Genomic DNA, 15,654 nt, shown 5'->3' on the forward strand with positions numbered 1-15,654 from the left:
ATGTCCTGTCATAAACAAAATCTGTTGCCTTTTTTTTTAATCATCCTTACTGACATCTCAAGGAACTAATGAATGCTTTTGGAATATAATTTAGGAAATGAGTTAACTGGTCTTCAGCCTGCTGCTGCTGCTGCTGCTAAGTCTCTTCAGTCGTGTCCGATTCTGTGCGACCCCAGAGACGGCAGCCCACCAGGCTCCCCTGTCCCTGAGATTCTCCAGGCAAGAACACTGGAGTGGGTTGCCATTTCCTTCTCCAATGTATGAAAGTGAAAAGTGAAAGTGAAGTAGCTCAGCCATGTCCAACTCCTAGCGACCCCATGGACTGCAGCCTACCAGGCTCCCTCCTCTGTCCATGGGATTTTCCAGGCAAGAGTACTGGAGTGGGATGCCTAAGGAAGTATAATCTCTAGGGAGCATTTGGACACAGGCAGTAGCATTTTGGGTTGTCAGAAAGAGAGGGAGGTGCTCCTGGCCTTAATGTATGGGGGAGGAGTAATGCGACACTGCAGACAGTGACCCCAGCCTCACTAAGCCAAGAACAGTTCTGCCCCAAGTGTCCTGGGCACTCCCCACTCCACTGACAAGCAGAGGCTGGACAAGTGCTCAGCACTGAGTCTCCCCACCGCCCGCCTCCGCCACCCACAGGGTCTAACCCTTCCCGGCTATCTCCTTGGTCCCTGGTCCCTTTCTTCCTCTTATGGGGTGCCTTCCTGGCATTAAGGCATCACAGGACAGAGTTCATCTTTGGGTCTGGCAGAAGCAAGCAGAGAGCAGGGCTCCACAGTTCCAGAGTGGATGAAAACAGGGTGCTCAAGTGGACCCGGGAGATAAAGTGGAAGGGGCTCGTCTTCCTGAAAGTTCTTTCACCTCACCTCATCTGGCAGAGAGAAGCCTGCCCCTGGCTCAAGCCAAGGAGAACACACCTGGCGCTTAGCCAAAGTCAGGTGACTTGAAAAGGAACGTGAGAAGGGCGGGTGCAGCCCTCCATCCTTAAGGGTTAAAGGAGACACCAACTTCCACAGTCTGCAAAGTCGGGGGATTCGGTCTGTGCCTGCTTCTATCAAAACAGAAAACGCCCATGGCAACCGGCAAGTGTTACCTGAGACCGCAGAGTGTGTTTCACAAAACAAGGGTGGCTCATCGATAGTCACCCAGGGAGATTCTGGCCCCGTGCCCACGAGGTGGCAGTTGGTGGGTGGGATCTCTGCAGAGCTGGGGGGTTTCCGGGCCACCGCCCCTCCAGGGGAGGAGCCGTATGGGGAGCGGGCGGCCCTGCCTGCCGACAGACCGAAAGCAGCCTCTATCCGCGCCTGGGGCGGGAGTCCGGCGAGCAACTGGACTTGTGACGGAGAAGTGCGATCACCGTCCGCCTCCTGTCCTACACACAACGAAACAAGCAACGCCTGCACGTTTGCTCCTTGCAGGACAAGTCCCATGTCTGCTCCCCTCATTCGGCTGTAAATATGCATCGTTGGGTGGTGGCTTCTGGAGCAGTCAAAATGGTCTTCTCCCAGGATATTGCTTTGCGTCTGTTCTCCCCTTCCTCTTTTTCTCTCAGGATTAATTAGTATGGGTGATGAAGGTAGGGGTGGTGGGATGGGAGGGATGCGGGGGTTTCTTTTGTGTGTGTGTGTGTTTAATTTCAAAAATGACGTTTAGCACAACGTCCTGCAAAATGCACAGTCCCTCAAATCCCATAGTGGAGACAAGAACACAGAACCAATGCAGTCAAATTTAAGGTCACCCTGCTGGTGAGCTGCCAAGCCAGGTGCAGAACCCTTGTGCCCCACACTTTAAGCATTTGGCCTCCCCATTCACTATCATTTTCCCTTCTTTAGTACCCATTGAAGCAAAATGTTGATGTTTCTCCCTGTTAAGAATAATGATTTAAAAAAAAAAAGACTAATGATTAAAACTTTCTCAGTTCAGTTCAGTTCAGTCGCTCAGTTGTGTCCGACTCGGGGAGGGGCAAAAAACTTTTGATATCAAATGAAAGCAATGTCTAATGAGCCCATCTGGGGTCACCAGGCTCTCAGGGGAAGGTAACTTTGACTATTTACTATTAATGAGAGTCTGGAAAGGCATAATATTGTAAAATTAGATGAGACTGTGTAGAAACTGTTAAAATGTAAATGACTTTTCTGTTTCATAGTAATGCAAATGATTTCTATCTGGTCGGGAAAATATAACCCCAAAGATTACAGTTTTGTTGCCCCTGGAACCAGTGACTGTAACATTGACCAGTTTTGTATCTAACTTTGCATTCTTACATCAAGCATTCCTTTTTGTTCTGAGTGCACAAAATCTTTGATCCTATGTCCTCTAAAAATCAGCTTTTTTACCCCTCTACATTTTCCCCTAAAATAAATGAAAGTCATGGGCACATATTCATCATCTGTCAAGGCTCATGCTCCTCTTCCTCTACAGCCCCCACCAATCCATGATCAGCTTGGAAGGCATACTAAGCACCCATCATTGATTCTTTGACCCAAGTGGAGCACACACATGGCATCAGGGGGAACTAGGGATATGTACTCACCAACTTTGGAGAGTAAAAGAAATCTCTGTGTCAGAAACACACTAGAACTGTCAAAAGGATACAAACTCAACACATTAACTCCAAGTAATCTTTGCCCTTCCCCGCTCACACCTTAATCATCTCACAGCTGTGATCAGGGGCTGGGGGCTCTGGCCCTTGGGACGCCTGCTACACTTTCAGTCCCTGCAAAGAACTTCTGCCACCCCACACAGAGTCATACGCATGACCCGATCACCCTGGATCCAAGCAGCTGCCCACTTCTGGTTGGTGAGCCAGTTGAAGGCTCAGCCCAGTGACACCAATGAAATCCTCTATCTGGGCAAACTTGACAAGAAGACTTTGAGGGAACACTTGTTAGTAAAGGAGACAGAGACAAAGCAGGGATTTGGAGTCCTGAAGCAGCAGATGTGTAAATAAGCAGCAGGAAAAGCAGGGGCAGAGAAGGAGTCCCCAGGTTGTCCCACTGATGAAGCATGAAGGCAAGGATGGATGGAGCCTGCTGCTCAGCTGACAAGATGACGGAGTGTCATTTTCTTAGGCCTCTTGGTTCCTGCACTACATCTGTTGGGCTCTCCAGAGATCCTGTGTGGTTTGTCCCAGGTCACCATTAGATCTGTCATTTGGTCTATGGCCCTTACTTCCTTTTCTATGTTTGGTCTTAAAATAAATCCTACCGTGCTTAAAGGAACTTAGCGGATCTCTGCTCCTTCCAATCTAGCTCCTGATCACTTTCTCATCTTTTTTAATAACTTAATAAGTTAAATAATATGGTAGGATTCTTGATCACCTTTTGTTCAGCCAACTCTCTCCAGATTCATCAAGGATTTTCTAGGAAAGAGCAAGTTTCCATGGTTAGAGCTCCCTTTCCCCTCTGTGTCTCTCCATTTATTTCTGCTTAATTATTCATTCACTCATTCATTCTTGCCACAAGCTCACATGGATTCTAAAATGCACCGGGCCACATCCATGCTTTGAAGGAGCTCATAGGTTCACAAGGACAGCATCATAAGTGGGGTCAGTGCAGGAGTGAAGAGAAGGGTGGGTGCTGCATGTACCCCAAGGTGGAGGCACTGGAATCTGAGGCATTAACGTGGAGGTGGGGAAGTGGAGGTGGCTCTACTGTCTGAACTGGCAGCTTTTCCTCCTGACCTTCCTGCAAATGCTGGCTTTTGTGCCTCTGGCCTGGAACCACATGTAACCAAAGCCATGTGTTCAACTTGGTTTAATTAAATGGTGGCCTCAGCAAATTTCTGATGCTGTGTATGATGCCTTGGTGTTATAATATTGTTAATATTTGTTACTGTATGTTGTTTGTTGTGTTTAACCCTGAGGCTGAGATTCTTTTAGCCTGTAAAGTTTAAATGTTGGAGACTTCTGGTCTTGGTTTTTAAAAATCAGTATTATTTTTCATTTATTCCATGAGAACGTATCTTCTCTCCTCTAGGTTGGACCTGGGAGGATCCACAGTCCTAATTTTTCTGGGAGATGAATATTTGCAGGGCAGCAATGGAGACGCAGACATAGAGAACAGACTTACAGACACGGGGCAAGTGGATGGTGGTGGTGGGAGGAGAGGGTAGGACAAATGGAAAGTAACATGGAAATTTATACACTACCGTATATAATACAGATAGCCAGTGGGAATTTGCTGTATGACTCAGGGAACTCAAACTGGGGCTCTCTGACAACCTAGAGGGCTGGGTTGGGGTGGGAGGTGGAAGGGAGTTTCAAGAGGGAGGGGACATGTGTATACCTAAGCTGTCTTATGGCGTACATACATATCATGTTGATGTATGGCAGAAACCAACACAATATTTTAAAGCAATTATCCTTCAATTTAAAATAAATTTTAAAAAGAAATGTTAGAAGAGAATGTTGTGCTGTGAATACAAAGACCTGTCCTTGATTCTTAGCCCCAAACTGCAGAAAAACCTAAATTCCCAATCCAGTTACTAAGTGCAGTTGCCCAAGCACCCAAGATGGCAAGCAGAAGGGAAAAACCGCCTTTTCCTAGGCGAGGGCCTCTCAGGCTTGGCTCAGCCCCTGCTCTCCCAGGGCCCACCTGGGCAGGTGAGAGGGGAAGCCTTGGCCAGGTGTGTGAGTGAGCCTGCCTGTGTTCTCTAGCCCACAGAGGTTTGCAGACACAGCAGAGCTGCCATCTTGGCCATTTCCCACTCATGCAGCTCCTGTGCTCTTGACCCAAGGGCAGATTTGGTCATTTTATTTGGGGGTGGTGAGGTGGGGTTGATACAGTGACAGTCGCGCCAACCATGTGCAAGTCCCCTGAAGGGCAGGCCTAAGTGTCGGCGGGCTCCTCAGCAGTGCCATCCGAAAGAACGCCTGTTTCAGAAGCTGACAGTGGCACAGGGGGACCCTGGGGGTGACTTCCTCGGGAGAGGGGGACCAAGGTTGCCTTCCTGATCCTCACATCCATATTTTTGGGCTGGGGTGACTTTCAGAGGCAGACAGGGCACTTCTGAAGGTGGTGGACCTTGAGGAGGGCCTATGGGAACTTCCCCAAGGCCTCCAATTCCTGGGCAGGGCTGGTCTGGGGACGGTGGTTGTGATGCTCACGGCTGTTCTTCAGGCCCAGCAAATACAGTGAGACCTACCTGCCCTTCTCACTGGGCTGGAACTTCAGGGAGCTGGGATTCCCCTTGGGTACCTCCCAGCACAGGCCCCTCACCCTATCTAATTGCTCTGTACATCTACCACTTGGATCCAGGGAAATTGGCCTTGATTTCAAATAAGCAATTAACATTCAGAAGACAGGCTTATACTTAGTTCCAAGGCTGCTGCCCCACCCCTTAGCTTTCAGCTTTCAGTTCAGTTCAGTTCAGTCTCTCAGTTGTATCTGACTCTTTGCAACCCCACGAACTGCAGCATGCCAGGCCTCCTTGTCTATCACCAACTCCCAGAGTTTACTCAGACTCATGTCCATTGAGTCGGTGATGCCATCCAACCATCTCATCCTCTGTCGTCCCCTTCTCCTCCTGCCTTCAATCTTTCCCAGCATCAAGGTCTTTTCAAATGAGTCAGTTCTTGCATCAGGTGGCCAAAGTACTGGAGTTCCAGCTTCAGTATCAGTCCTTCCAATGAATATTCAGGACTGATTTCCTTTTGGATGGACTGGTTGGATCTCCTTGCAGTCCAAGGGACTCTCAAGAGTCTTCTCCAACACCACAGTTCAAAAGCGTCAGTTCTTCAGTGCTCAGCTTTCTTTATAGTCCAGCTCTCACATCCATACATGACTACTGGAAAAATCATAGCCTTGACTAGACGGACCTTAGTTGGCAAAGTAATGTCTCTGCTTTTGAATATGCTGTCTAGGTTGGTCATAACTTTTCTTCCAAGGAGTAAGCGTCTTTTAATTTCATGGCTGCACTCACCATCTGCAGTGATTGTGGAGCCCCAAAAAATAAAGTCTGACACTGTTTCCACTGTTTCCCCATCTATTTGCCATGAAGTGATGGGACAGGATGCCATGATCTCAGTTTTCTGAATGTTGAGCTTTAAGCCAACTTTTTCACTCTCCTCTTTCACTTTCGTCAAGAGGCTCTGTAGTTCCTCTTCACTTTCTGCCATAAGGGTGGTGTCATCTGCATATCTAAGGTTATTGATATTTCTCCTGGCAATCTTGATTCCAGCTTGTGCTTTATCCAGCCCAGAGTTTCTTATGATGTACTCTGCATATAAGTTAAATAAGCTGGGTGACAATACACAGCCTTGATGTACTCCTTTTCCTATTTGGAACCAGTCTGTAGTTCCATGTCCAGTTCTAACTGTTGCTTCCTGACCTGCATACAGATTTCTCAAGGGACAGGTCAAGTGGTCTGGTATTCCCATCTCTTTCAGAATTTTCCAGAGTTTATTGTGATCCACACAGTCAAAGTCTTTGGCATAGTCAATAAAGCAGAAATAGATGTTTTTCTGAAATTCTTTAGCTTTTTTGATCGATGATCCAGTGCTATAGAGTTAGTCCCAGGATTTTTACTAAACTATTGAAAAGGAGTGTTTGGCCTTCCACTGGGCTGGCTTGGCTGGAACCAGGTGCTCCTATGGTTCCTTTGTCCCTCTTGCCATTACCTGGGGAGGGGGAGCCTTGTGCATGTGTGCTAAGTTGCTTCAGTCATGTCTGATTCTTTGAAACCCTATGGACTGTAAGCCCGCCAGGCTCCTCTGTCCATGGAATTTTCCAGGCAAGAATACTGGAGTGGGTTGCCATTTCATCCTCCAGGGGATGTTCCCAGCCCAGGTATCCAACTCAGTTCTCCCACTTGCAGGCAGATTCTTTACCATCTGAGCCACCAGGGAAGCCCGGGCAGCCTTGTAGAGAAAAGCAAAGCTGAGAGATAGCATTGAGGATGCAGTCCTGAATCCAGCTGCTTGTGGAGCCCCTGGACTTACCAGTTAGATGAACTGATAAATTATTACTTTGTGTTTGCTGCTGCTGCTGCTAAGTCACTTAAGTTGTGTCCAACTCTGTGCGACCCCATAGACAGCAGCCCACCAGGCTCCCCTATCCCTGGGATTCCCCAGGCAAGAATGCTGGAGTGGGTTGCCATTTCCTTCTCCAACGCATGAAAGTGAAAAGTGAAAGTGAACTCGCTCAGTTGTATCCAACTCCTAGCAACCCCATGGACTGCAGCCTACCAGGCTCCCTCCTCTGTCCATGGGATTTTCCAGGCAAGAGTACTGGAGTGGGCTGCCATTGCCTTCTCCACTTTGTGTTTAGGTCCCTTTGAATAGGAATTTATTTCACTTTCAATTGAAAGAGATCTGACTGCTAGCTGGCTGATGTGTAAACTGATTTCTAGCAATCAGAGACAATGTGTTTTTCCAGGTAAAGCAGAGGGAAAGAAAAGCAGGGTGAAGGAATAACAGAAGCTTGAGAGATCTGGGAGTCTAAAATGCTGCCTTCTTCTTACTGCTTTTTAAAATCCTTCCCCTCCCACCCTCACAACCATGTAATCATATGCTTTCGGAAACACACTCTTGAAAAGGAGACCCTGAGAGACTTGCTTTGGTCTTGCAGAATTTTTGGACCATAGCGAGGTTTTCTCTCTGAGGATCCCTTCATGAATCCTTCCTGAGATTGTTTTGCGCTGATGGCAGCAGCTGTGGGGAATGGCGATCTGGATCTCCCCTCTGACATGGAAAATAATTCTTGGAGGAAGTGTGCGGCTTGCCGAAGTCTTCAAACCTCCAGTGGGACAGGCAGCCTCGTGCCCTAACCAGGTGCCAGCGAGACTTAGATTCAGTTTGTAATGACCCCGCCCTCCAGCCCCAAATGGTTAAAACCAGACAGAAATCTCTTTCTTGATCACATAAAGGAAGTCTGGACTTAGGCTTCAGGAGGTTGTCGAGAACCCAGTATCACTTTATCTCGCCTTATCATCCCCAGTGTTGGGCGTGTTCCTCCCAGTATCCCTCCCCTGCTCCCTCACCCCTCCCACCCCCACACACCACGCATTCACTTACCACATCGTGCAGATGGAGACACAGCCGAGACACTGGAAGACTCTTCACTCTGCGTGCCAGCTAAACATTGGGTGTACGTTACGAAGGAAGAAAACTAAAGTGGCTACTGGGGGACACTAGAAGTCTCTGCTGGATAGTTCACCCATGATGGGACAGACCAAAGCCCCTCTCGGGGACTGCCCCACTGCTGGGGCTGCCAGTGAGGGTGAAACCGAGTTCCCCTAAAACTGAGTTCCCCTGCTGAGTTACTGATTAACCTCTCTATCCAAAACTTGATTCCCTTTCCTGGTCCTCTGTTAGGGAGCTGTTGACAGAAACCATCTGCCTTGGCCAGGCCTGCTTGCTTGAGTTATCTCACGACAGGAGGTCCCAATAAGGAATAGGTGCTGCTGCCTGAAAACTAAACTGGAGAATTTGGGAGGGGCTGAAAGAGGGAGGAGATGGCCAACCTCCCAGAGTCCTTCTTGTTGGAATCCATCTTGGCTGAGAGATGCATGCCACCAGGAAGGACCCTGAGTCAGACTGTGAACCAAGCAAGATAACTGGCTGGAGGCAACCTGGAAACTAACCCCATTACCATAAAAGCTGAGACTAGGAGCCACGTGGCAGAGCAATTGTCCTGGGTTCCCTCACCCTCCTGCTCTCCACCTAGGTGCCCCTTTCCAATAAAGTCTCTTACTTTCTCAGCACGTGTGGCTGCTTGGATGATTCATTTCTGAGTGTTAGACAAGAGTCCACTCTTGGGCCCTAGATGGGGCTCCCCTTTCCTGTCCAACCTCCCTGATCCCCTCAGGGTTGAGGAGTATCAAAGAAAAGAGCGGGATTGAAACTGAGAAGGACCCTGTGGGGGCTTCCCAGGTACAAAAGCCCCACGTGTTCCCCATGTCTTAGTTTTAGAAAAAGCCTGATAGCCTCCTAGCCTTCATTGAGTTCCAAAAAGTAGGCACAAGGAATGCGGGAATGCAGAAACAAAGGAAAAGCAGTCAAGCAAGAAAAGTAATGATTGTAAAACAGAGTCCAAGTTCGAATACACATAACAATCTTGTTTTGCAGACACTGAGCCCCTCCTCCCCTCCCCCCGCCCCCCCTTCTTCCCAAGGTGGAGAATGGTAACTATGAGCTGAAACCCCAGACTGCTTGGAACCAGAAGTTTGATGATTGAGATTCCTGGAACACCAGCCTGTTACCTCACCACCAACCAATCAGAAGAAAGTCATGTACACTGCAGCCCTCCCTACAAATGTTGCCTAAAAACCTTTCCCTGAAAGCCATCCCGGAGTTAGGGTCTTCTAAGCTTGAGCTGCCTTTTCTCCTTGCTTGGTGCCTGCAATAAATGCTGCACTTTCCTTCATCACAACGTGGTGTCAGTAAATTGGCTTTGCTGCTTGGCAAGCAGACTCAAGTTCAGTTTGGTAACAAGGGCCACTGGGAAAAAGAATAATTCATTCCATTTGTATCAGTTGTATGTGTAATTTCCTCCTGTTATAAATGCTAAGAAATGGCCTGGGACCACCTAGGGAAACCTTCCCCATCACTATCTGTCCTGATCATTCAGGGGTCACTGTTCTTCAAGAGTAAGGACTCAAATCCCACCTCAACTTCTCAAGGACAGCTAGACTTATGATGGCATTAGATCCACAGAAACGTCTGAGAAAACTCCCAGGGAGCCAGAGAACAGGCAAAGGAGCTGTGTCCCTAGTTGACACCATTTCAGCTGAGATTACACAATAGCAGCTTTCTTAGTGAAGAAAATATGGTAGGAAGAGTTACTGTATTTCACTATCATTTGATATGAATAAGTGAACTGTGGATTTCCACACAAGGTTGTTGGATCCCCGAGCTCCTTCTGCAGCTCAGGAGAGCTGTAGCCACATTGGTTGGTCACTAACAAAAGGCAACCATCTTAGGGAAGAAACTCAACCTCCTTACTCACTGCTTAACATTTTCAAAGTGCTTAAAATGCTGGTTGGCATTTGAAAGGAGCTCAGTAAATAGTAATACAATATGAGCCTGAGTATTTCTGGGTGAGAAAAGCACTTATGGTCATCATTACTATTTTTAAAAATATTTATTACACATCTATTATATATAAGGGACGGCTCTAAGGGCCATGGGTTGTCACAGAGATGAAGAAGATACCATTCGTGCCGTCAAGGAGTTTGTTAATATGCAACCCCATGGACTGTAACCCACCAGACTCCTCTGTCCTTGGAATTCTCTAGGCAAGAACACTGGAGTGAGTAGCCATTCCCTTCTCCAGGGGATCTTCCCAATCCAGGGATTGAACCAAGGTTTCCTGCATTGCAGGCAGATTCTTTTTCATCTGAGCCATGAGGGAAAAGTGAAAGTGAAGTCGCTCAGTCATGTCCAGCTCTTTGCGACCCCATGGACAGTAGCCTACCAGGCTCCAGGATCCATGGGATTTTCCAGGCAAGAATACTGGAGTGGGCTGCCATTTCCTTCTCCAGGGGATCTTCCCAACCCAGGGATCAAACCCTGGTCTTCTGCACTGCAGACAGACGCTTTACCATCTGAGCCACGAGGGAAGCCCCTGAGGGAAGCCCATTACTAATAGGAAGGATAAGAATAGTGTTTTATTTCATGTCAATTACCAAAACAAAATAAAAAACAATCAAGAGATGCTGGGATCCTGCTTCCTGCATTTGTAAGTGTCTTGGAAGAGGCTGGTTTCTAAATCCCCATGTCTGCCTCCTGGAAGAGATGCCGAGGTTTCGCTGTGCTTCACGTGGGCCAGGGCATGGGGAGTCACAGACAGACCTTTGGAAACAGCAACAGTGGTGCCTTTTGTTTGCCCTGTCACCTCCCACCCCCTCGTTGAGCCTCTGCCTCAGTTCACCTCTCTCTAAAATGAGGACAACTGCATTTGTTTCTTCCCAACTCCCTCCGTCCCTTGCACTCTGTGCTGATGAAAGCAGCGATAGCTGTGACTCACATGGTGCTTCCCGAGAACTGGTTTTACATCAAAGGTTTCTTGGGAATGTAGGAGTGAAACAGCTGTCTTTTCAAAATGGCTGTTTCATTTTGCATTACTCTTCACCCCACCTCTTTCCAGGATCCATGATGAGGTTGGGGAGAGAGGGCAGCACAAAATGCCCATGGGAGAGCAAATAAGATGCCAGAAGACCTGGGGAAAGACCAGTTGTTCCCAGAGCCCACCCCTCTGTCCCAAGACAGCTCTTTCATCTCTGGGCTCGGTCCTTGAGGTCTGTATGTTGGGCAGTACTATCCCTACCCTAGGGCCACTCTCCTCCCCACCATACAGCGAGTGTGTGTGACCAGCAAACCATAGCTGACATCAGTGCGGGCGTCAAAATCATCCACATTCATGTCTCATTCTTTTGTTGGCTCATTTATTCCTTCTCTGTTTATTCAGCATTTACTGAGCATCAGTAGGTTCTGTCTGGAAATCTTGCCTCCATTTGATACCAGGAAGAGTATGTATTTGTATTGACTTTCTGTACAATTAGTTTCATTTACCAAGAGTAGTTTTGAACTTGAAAGTAGATGTTACTCACAACCTTTTCTGAAAGCTGTGTCTCAAGTTCGCAGGGAGGGGCCCACTTCTCCAAAGAAGTCTTACATATCCTGGCCCAGGTGAGCACATCCTCATGGGCATTCAGAAGACCCAGAGGTATCTTTGCACAGTCCCGGGCTGTCCCCAGGGAAATCAGAGCCACTTGGCTGCAATTAACAAGGACTCTTTGTGTTTATGGGGTTGAGTCACCTGACAGGTCTGAGATATAACTTCCTTCTCTGGGGCCAGGAGAACTGAATGCGAAAGACTAGAAGGATGGGTCAAAATGAAGATAAGATTTTACAGGAATCAAAGTAGAGTCTTGTACTTAGTGGTTAAAAGGAGGGAAAAATGACAAAAGAAGAAGGAATTCCGTCTCAATGGTGCTGTGTATGAAACTGACCTAGAGATTTTGTTTGACTGCAAGTTCAGTGTAAACCAAGAGCTGACCCAGCATCTGGAAGACTGAACAGCCTATGGCAGTGTTGGCAGAGTCACAAGTGTCTAGAGACGGAGATGGGGGCCCTCTGGGCTGGTCACAGGGCAAGGCCATATCTGAAATGTTTAGGCTCAGTTCTGGGTCCACACTTTAAAAGAAACTTTAATATATTAGAAGGATCCCTCAGGTGTTTGTGTGAAACCACACCACATGAAAAAACACTGGTGTTTAGCTAATTTATGGACTCGAATCTTTCTTCAAATAGTTGATTGGTCTGGTGGAGAGGAAGGCTGGAGAACTGAAGAAAGGCAACATCATTCTCAGATCACAGTTTCCAGACCCCTGCACATCAAAATTTGATATGTACCTTCCCCTATCCTTTCATTCCCTCTTGGTCTCAGAATTGTTGCTCTTCCTTCTTGGAGGTTGACCTCATCTCTCCCACCCCTCTTGGACATGCCTTGCCAATTACCTCCCCTTCTAGAATCTTTCATTTGTCCTTCTCTGCCGGCTACTTCCCATCCTGCAAATATGACAAAGGTGGTGATCTGGGTACCTACTATATGCCAATTGCATGATGATTTGTCTGCCTTATCTTGGTTAATCCTCACACCAACCCAACAAAGTATGAGATACCTTCTCCATTTAGAGATGAGGAAACTGAGGCTTCAAGGAATTCTGTGCTATTCACTCCCAAACTCAAGCAATTGCCAAGTGATGAAACTAGGACTCACTTCAGGTTCATCTGCCTCCAGTACTCAGAACCTCACTTCTACTCAGGCTGTTAATAACTCTCCTCCCCTTGCCAGCCAAATCCCTTTAAAGAAGTTCCTTTTTTTGCATCTACTTCCTCACCTCTCATTCACTCCTCAGCCTGCTGCAGTCTGCTTTCTGCCTTTACCCTCGGCAGGAATAGCACCACATCCCTTCCAAGGTCATCAGAGACATAATGGTCAATCCCAAAGACCTTTTCTCAGTTCTCATTCCAGCCAGCCCTTCTGCCACATGTGATGTACTGAGCATGTACCCTTCTTCCTTCTGTGTCTGACTGAGCTCATCCATTCCCACCACTGGACGTCTCACCCTTCTTATCCTCCTTCCAGTGTCATTAGTTATTTTAAAGGATCTGAGGACTCAGCTAAAGTTGGAAACCAGGAATCTGTGTCTGAGATTTCCCTGGTAGGGGTAGAGGTAAGACATAGTGTGCAAAGAATCGAACATGCTGGAAAGCATAGCTCCAGGGGTCCTACTGTCCTCATACCACTAGCGGGTGCAGTTAGAGGGGGTGGGGAAGTTATAGAGCAGAAATAAAAGGGCCAGGAAGGGGGATTGGTAGAGTCTCAAAAAGCAGCGAAAGGTGGCAGGGCAGAAGGCAGGGGATGAGATGGTGAAGTGGAAGGAAAAAGCAGGCTGAGACCCTGGGAAAAAGGTGATCAAGATACAGAGCAGGTGAATATTGCTGGAATTATAGGAATGCTGCTGGAATGTCAAGAAATTAAGAGTCTAGATTGTTGGGATGGTTAGCTAGCTCCACCTAGACTCTGACATTCCCCTAGATCATGGAAGGAGGTGGGCTGAATCCCCCTGACTCGAGCCTGGATCCCCTGTGAAGCTGTCTCCTCAGCAGCAAGTGTATGTACCCCTGGGGCCCATCGTCAGCTTCCAGTTTTCCATGAGCTGGGGGTCCCGCTCCAGTGAAGGAGGGGTGTGAGTCCAGGGCTGTGCTGAGTGGCACAACTCTAGGAGTGCCCTTCACATGGAATTCCCATGGGGGCCTGCAGGCACTCCAGCAGCACCGTGCCTAGCACGCAGAAGCACTGACTGAACGAGCAGATGAGCAAAGGCACTCATTTCCAGTGCCCCTGACTCCAGTTCAGGCCAGCAGCGTTCTCTGAGCAGCCAGGCTCTGTGTGAAGGAATTACACAGATCAAGAGGAGCGGAGGGAGCCAAGGAGCAGCCTCCTGCCCAGGTGCTAATATCCTGGCTGATTCTAAATTAGAGTAAAACCTTAGAGGGTTCCAAACACAGCCTTAATCTCTCTCTTCTGGGCTCAACATTTGCAAACCTCATTTCAAACCCCAGAAACTCTTTAGTCTGATAAACGACAGGAAGTCAGCCTTGGTGAGACCACTCAAAAATATCTGGCCTCGGACTTGCCTGGTGGTCCAGTGGTTAAGAATTCACCTGGCAACACAGGGCACATGGGACATGCATCGCAAAGAATAGCCGCTGCCCGCCGTAACTAGAGAGAAGCCTGTGCATAGCAACCAAGACCCAGGGCAGCCAAAAACACAAATAAATAAATAAATAATTTAATAATGTATTACTGGTATATTAAAAAAAAGAGAGACATCTGGCCTCTTAGTTACTGGGCCACCCCCACCCCCAGAATCACCAGGTGAATGAAGTCAGATGTATGTCCCCTGGACAGAGATGCTGCTAGGTCCTCAAGGGAAGCCTCTGGAAGCTGCATCCAATAAAGCCTCTCCAGATTCTCCCAGTGGGGAAGGGGAATTAACTGCTCATCTCCTTTGCTTCCTCTCTCATCTAATTTTACTCTGAAAGGAGTCTGAGGATCTCTTTTTATTTTCACGTGGAAACAACTCCTGTCTCTAAAACCTTTGGAGTATTTCTTGGAGAACTACCTTTTAATTCTTTTCTGTCTGCACCAACAATAGCTAGAGGGTACAAGAGGTTCTCTTCCTAATTTCCAGGAGAAGAGCACAGGAGAAGAGGCTTCCAAGGAGAGCCCCACATCCCTCCTTGCTTTGGCCACACTGAAGTAGCCATATCTCCCTACTGTGTCTGGTTCTAAGTGGTGATGCTTCAGCAGAGCAGAGCTGATGATTCAGCTACACAGAAGCAGAGCTCTCTGATGGTTACCACCATGGGCTGCTGCAGAGACTTCTAGTAGAGTCTCCCTCTCTGTCATTTGCCAGGTTGGCCATGAGTGTTCCTGCTGCAGGCCCTGGGCACTGAGGTTCCAGCTACAGGAGCTATGAAAACCCAAGCCACACTAGAGTACCCAACTGCTGTGGGTTTACCTTTTGTGGGCAGGCCTCCTCCATCAGTACCACAACCCCTGCCTCCAAACAGAAAGGAGGGAAGAAGCCAAAGAGAGGAGCTTAGGACAGTGGCGAGGAACGTATTGATCTATCAGACTTGCGGGGAAATCCTTTTACACAGAGCCAGCTTTGACGTTCAGTGGAGCCATTTGCCAGAGGTTGGACCCAGACCTGAAGTGTCAGGACGCTGGTTCTGTTCAGATTCCATGGGGAGATCCTGGGGCTGAACCACTGTGGTGACAACTGGCAAACCTGGGGACACGTTCGCTTGCACAATATTGTAAAAAAAATTTGATCCAGTGTTAATAGACTGGAGAGTCACAGATTTACAGCTTCTTTTGGTGGGAAAAAAAAATCAAAGGATATTCTAAACTGGGTTCTTGTGGCAAAATTGTCTGTGCTGGTTACACAGAATGGGTGGGGGATGGGACAATGTTCTCTGAAGTCCCCTCTATGCCCATGTCGTCCCTTACACACAGCCAGGTGCTATCGATCCTGAGCCCATGCAGCTGTTTTTCTGACAGTGGAGGGAGATTTCTCAATGTGCCCTTTGCCACCAAGTGACTTTTCCACACTGGATCTCCAGGCTCCTGT

This window comes from Budorcas taxicolor, chromosome 10 (genome assembly GCF_023091745.1).
Source record: "Budorcas taxicolor isolate Tak-1 chromosome 10, Takin1.1, whole genome shotgun sequence".
In the NCBI taxonomy this organism is placed as follows: domain Eukaryota; kingdom Metazoa; phylum Chordata; class Mammalia; order Artiodactyla; family Bovidae; genus Budorcas; species Budorcas taxicolor.